This window comes from Apium graveolens, chromosome 5 (assembly GCF_009905375.1).
Source record: "Apium graveolens cultivar Ventura chromosome 5, ASM990537v1, whole genome shotgun sequence".
Classification (NCBI taxonomy): Eukaryota; Viridiplantae; Streptophyta; class Magnoliopsida; order Apiales; family Apiaceae; genus Apium; species Apium graveolens.
In genome coordinates this window covers 216,257,308-216,263,751 of record NC_133651.1, presented here as the reverse complement: position 1 = coordinate 216,263,751, position 6,444 = coordinate 216,257,308, and positions in this window count along the sequence as shown.

Genomic DNA, 6,444 nt, shown 5'->3' with positions numbered 1-6,444 from the left:
CCATTCCGTAATTTCCCTCTTCGTGTCTGGCCACCAATAATTCTTCTTTAAATCTCTGTACATTTTGGTACTTCCTGGATGGATGGAATATCTTGAACTATGTGCCTCTTGTAAAATTTCATTTTTCAGCTCCGTCACTGGTGGAATCCAAATTCTAGATGAGAACCTCAAAATATCTTGATCATCCTTTTGCGTGCATAACTCTTCACCTACCAAATGATTTATATCTTGATCCATTACATCTTCCTGACATTTCTTTATTTTCTTAAATAATTCCAGTTGGAAAGTCATACTGTATACTTTCGCTTCCTCAGGCTTGCAAACTTTAATCTCCAATTCCAATTTCTGAAATTCCTTATATATATCTTCAGGTACTGAACATTCAACATTTCCTTCTGACTCAATGCGTCTGCTACCATGTTCGCTCTACCGGGATGATAATTAATCGAGCAATCATAGTCTTTGATCAACTCTAACCATCTCTTTTACCTCATATTAAGTTCCTTCTGTGTGAATATGTACTTTAAGCTTTTGTGATCCGTGAAAATCTCCCACTTTTCTCCATACAAATAATGTCTCCAAATCTTCAAAGCGAAAACTATGGCTGCTAGCTCCAAATCATGAGTAGGATACTTTTATTCGTGTGGTTTCAATTGCCTTGACGCATACGCAATCACCTTTTCGTGCTGCATTAAAACACATCATAGTCCTTTGTGAGAAGCATCGCTATAAATTACGAAATTCCCTTGATCGTTTGGAAGTGATAAAATAGGTGATGTGATTAATCTCCGCTTCAACTCTTGAAAACTTTCTTCGCACTTGTTGTTCCATATAAACTTTTCATTCTTTCGTGTAAGCTTTGTCAATGGTGTTGCAATCCTTGAAAAATTCTGAACGAATCGTCGATAATATCCTGCCAATCCCAAGAAACTTCTTACCACAGTGGGTGTTCTTGGTCTCTCCCAATTCGTAATTGCCTCGATCTTTGCCGGGTCCACTTTGATCCCTTCGTTACTGACTATGTGTCCTAAGAACTGAACTTCCTGTAGCCAAAACTCACACTTCGAGAATTTAGCATATAACTTCTTTTTCCTTAAAATTTCCAAAGTTATCCTCAAATGTTCTCCATGATGCTCTTCCGTTTTTGAATAGATTAAAATATCGTCTATAAACACAATAACAAACTTATCCAAATACTCCTTGAAAATTCTGTTCATCAGGTCCATAAACGCTGTCGGGGCATTGGTCAACCCAAAAGACATCACTAAAACTCGTAATGTCCATACCTTGTTCTGAAAGCTATCTTTGGTATATCTTCTGGCTTGATCTTCAGTTGATGATATCCTGATCTTAAATCAATTTTGGAGAAGTACTTGGCTCCATTTAACTGATCAAACAAATCGTCAATTCTGGGTAACGGATACTTGTTCTTGACTGTCAGCTTGTTGAGCTCCCTATAGTCGATGCACAGTCTCATGCTTCCATCTTTCTTCTTGACGAATAATACCGGGGCTCCCCATGGGGATATACTAGGTCTGATTACTCCTTTCTCTAACAATTCCTGCAATTGCTTCGTTAGCTCTTTCATCTCAACAGGCGCCATTCTGTACGGGGCCTTGGATACTGGTTCTGTTCTAGGTGCTAAGTCGATCGCAAATTCAATTTCTCTATCTGGAGGAAGTCCTGGTAACTCGTCGGGAAATACGTCTGGAAATTCATTCACAACTGGAATATCTTCAAGTTTTGTTGGTTCTTGACTTCTGTCAATCACATATGCCATGAAATGCTCACATCCTTGTCGTAGTAACTTCTTGGCTTGAATCATCATTAAGAATTTCTTTACTTGCTTTTGACCCTTGAACGTTACTATCCTTTCGTCTGGCATTTTCACCATTACCTTCTTACTTCGAAAATCGATCTGGGCATCATGCCTAGATAACCAATCCATCCCTAATATAACGTCAAATTCTCCTAACTTAAATGGTATTAAATCTACACAAAACTTATTACCAGAAATCTCAATCTCACAATTCCCACAAACTTGATTAACAGTTACACGTTCTTGATTTGCTAATTCCACAGTCATTATTTCATTTAAACATTCAACTGGACAATTTAACTTACTAACAAAATCTTGTGAAACAAACGATCGAGTTGCTCCCAAATCTATTAACACTTTGGCATATAAAGAATTCACATTAAGCATACCTGTCACGACATCCGTATCCTGGATAGCATCTTTCACAGACATGTCAAAAACTCTAACCCTTGGAGTCTCATTCACTGTTGGGGTAGATCCCATGATCCTCAATGTATTACTGACTGGGGCTGGTGTCTTGCAATCCCTGGCCATATGTCCTGACTTTCCACATTTAAAGCACATAAATCCAATGGCTGGAACCTTTACTGCTGGATTCCGGATAGGCTGATCCTTGTTTGCTGGCTCTCTTGCTGGCTAATTTCGGCACTCCCTCGAATAGTGCCCTTTCTGGTTGCATTTGAAACATACCACATTCAACTTATTACAAACTCCTCCATGCTTCTTTCCACATACTTGACAATCCGGAAAAGTTATTCTCAACTGATTCGGCTGATTTGCATTAACTGGACGGTTGCTCTGGCCTCCGTCTCCTGCATTCTGTTTCCTGAAATTAAAATTTCTCCCTGGCTGAAACTTGCCCTTCTTAAAATTTGGAAACTTCCCTGGTTGTGACTGACCCTCACTTCCCTCAACTTTCCTTTTCTTGCTTTCTTTCTCCTTCTGGAACATCTCACTCTCTGTCTCTGCGATCATAGCCTTCTGTACTACTCCTGCATAGGTATCCAATTCAAAAATGGCTACCTTCCCTCTGATCCATGGTTTCAAACCTTGTTGTAATCTCTTAGCTTTCTTCCTGTCAGTATCCACATACGACGGTACATACCTTGACAATTCCTCAAACTTACCCTTATAATCTGTTACCGACATGTTCCCTTGCTTTAATTCTAAAAACTTCAGCTCCATTTGATCCCGAACAAACTGAGGAAAATACTTTTCTAAAAACAATTCCTTAAACCGTTCCCAAGTAATAACATCTGTACCTTCCAATGTCTTCACCATCTCCCACCAATAGGTGGCTTTATTCTTCAGATAGTAACTTGCAAACTCAACCTTCTGTTCCTCCTTTACTTTCACTAAGGCAAATGCCTTCTCTATTTCCTTTAACCAAACATTTGCTTCAATTGGCTCTAAGGAACCCTTGAATTCTGGTGGGTTTACTGCTTGAAAAGTTTTAAAAGTTACCTGGGGGTTGGTCTGTCTTTGTTGTTGTTGTGCCAGGTGAACTGTTTGTTGGGCCAAGATTTGAAGAATCTGGGCTATTGCTGGGTCCATGGGTCCTGGGTTCACATTTGGATTTGTATCATCTTGGTTGTTATTGTTGTTGTTATTGGTTTCTTTATTCTGGGTGTTGGTGCGGGCATTTCTTCTAGGAGGCATTTTCTATAAAAAATCAATCAACTTATTTAGCTTTTGAATCAATCTTTTGCATAGAAGAACGGTTTTGCAAAACAGAAATATCTCTTTTTGAAAACAGTTGTAACTAAGTAAATTGCATGCTTCTTACATAATATAAACAGTTATGGAAAACAGGGTACATGGTATCACAGGGGTATAACTGGTGCAATAAAGTAAATGACAGTGATGGAAAGGAAAAGGTACTAATATATATATAGATCAAAAGTTTTAGGTAGTACAAGCGTAAAGACGCTTCGGAAGTAAAAGCAAAAAGGGTACAACAACCTACTCACTAGTCAGCATAGCTAGTTTATAAATACAACTCAAAAGTCTACTGATACACACTACACACTACTGTACATACTACATAACCATAACAACACTACTCAACATCTCCATCTCTGAATCTCTGGCTCAACTCCAAGGAAACTCTGGTCCTGCCAGCCTCTCAAAGTCCTCCATCACCTCAGTAGCCCAGCCCATTAGTGCATCAGGGCCTCTTCCAGGTAGTGTAGCTCCATGTAGCCTAGCCTCCAGAACCCTCCGTGTCACATGAATCTCCTCTCGAAGCTCCCTCACACCACGATCAACATCTGTAGTCCTGATAATATGCTGTAGCTCTCTGATCTGGGCCAACAAGGTATCACGCTCCAATAGAAGGGCCTCATATCGGTAATAAGGAACTGGGGGTAATGTAGACTGGAATGGGGCACTCGCAACTGAATACCCAGTGGAATCTGAATCAGCTGGTGGGGGTCCTTTGACAGGTGGCCTCATGCCTGGAGGTGGAATAACCTGTAATGGTACGGGCTGCAACACAGGTGGAGGTAATATAGCCAACACTGGTAGAACAACCCGGGTCAGAGCCTCTGCTGTAGAAGTTGATTAGATTGTTGTTTCTTGCTATACCAGGATACAAGTATTTGACCAAGAAAGTGACAGCTTCCACTAGTACTCTTTCTGTCAACCCTGCATCCAGCAAAATTTGCATCTGTGTAGCCAACAACTTCAAAACCTGTTTCCTTAGGATACCACAATCCCAAGTTTGGAGTCCCCTTCAAATATCTGAAAATCCTCTTTACAGCCATCAAATGTGATTCTTTTGGATTGGCTTGAAATCTTGCACATAGACATGTTGCAAACATGATGTCTGGTCTACTTGCAGTAAAGTAAAGCAATGATCCAATCATTCCTCTATAGCTTGATACGGGAATAAAAGAGTCGGCCATCGCTGCTATCTGAAATCATATCGTAATATCAAAATCTCGTACCATAACGCGAATTACACTAATACCTGATATACCAAAGCAGTCAACCTCTCGACGTTCTATCTTTCTATTCCTTACTTCTAATCCTAACCCTCTTCCCATTCCCGTCAACCTAGGCTTGTGTCAGTGACTTATAACCTGTAGCTCTGATACCAAACCTGTAGCGCCCTCCAAACCCGGGTCAGAAGTTTGGGGTCCACACACACGCCTTATTTATAACCTGCTTATAACAATAATAAAGATAATCATAATATGCAGTGACCCTACTTACCAACTACCACGGATCGCAACAGGTTAAAGTATGCACACAAGCCACACTTCTACTTATATTACATACCGTTCAAATCCCAACTATTCCAAACTCAAAACTGAGTATTAAACATTATTACAAACTTTTACAGACTTAAATTATCCCAAAAGAAGCCTACTAGCTCCGCTCAATCAACCTGAACCCCTAGCTCTCGCGCTGGACTGGGGATCTGCGGTACCAACTGGTTCCTTCTTAACTGGATAAGAACAGAAACAATATCGCACAAATGAGCTAACTATCTCAGCAAGTCACAATGAAAAAACTGAGAATAATGATCATCAAGTGAACATGATTATGATATCAAGTGAACAATGGATTATGATTTAGAATTGGATATTATATTTTCATATTAAAAACCAAGGTTAGGCTGCTGATCAGTCACGCACTAACCCCGAGTAAAGCACACAGCACTGCTCTAACTACTGGATCCAAGGCACACATTGGCCTAACTTGACCATTATATGGTCTGACCACGAATCTGGTCCACAATTTTATAAAAACAATCCAATTCTAATATAATAACAGAATAAACAATAATAAGCAATAACCAAAATCATTAACATCATTTGATGTTCCATAATGAAATGGTTTTAATCTGCATACGGATCAACAGAGTATTTTTAAAGTTTGGATGCTAGGTAATGAAAGAATTGGATAAAATGAATCAATGTTTCAGGGTTTCAAGGATTTGGGATTTCAAAGCATAAAATATAATGGTTTGAATGTGTAAGCAATCTGGTTCAGTGTTTAATATTTATTTTGTATGTATTTGTGGAGAAATATCGTATACTTAGGTTTGTGTTTGGGTATACAACAATTAAGGGTATAGAAAGAATAAGGTTCATGGCTCAAGAACAATAACTGGAATCAGGGTTTGGGTTTCAGTGCTTCAAAGCACTTGCAATATCAACAAGACTATCAAGTACTACCATATCTCGAGAAAATTCAGAACACTTGCCTGGTATTAGCTTACTACACTGCACTCGTTTCCAATCACAACCGTTTTACTCTTCAACTACCTGTTTCCCTTTCCTACGCCTTGCCTCTTCTGCTCACATATCGTAAGCATCTATCAAAAATCGACTCATATAGTTCTATTCAACACATACTTCTATCTACCCTTCGTTTTACCCAAATCCGATTAACGGATTGAAAGTTATGCAATAATCAAGTAAACACCGAATATATAGACTGATATTCAATCAACAAGTCACATATAGCACATAATACATCACATAATCAATGATATATTATTTATAAAGAAGTCTCGGGTAATAAATAGGCTTTTTGGTATTTAAAATGATTTTTAAAACATTTTTCTGAATCAAAACGGGTCGTTGGATCAATTTCGGGTTAATAAACAGGGTTCG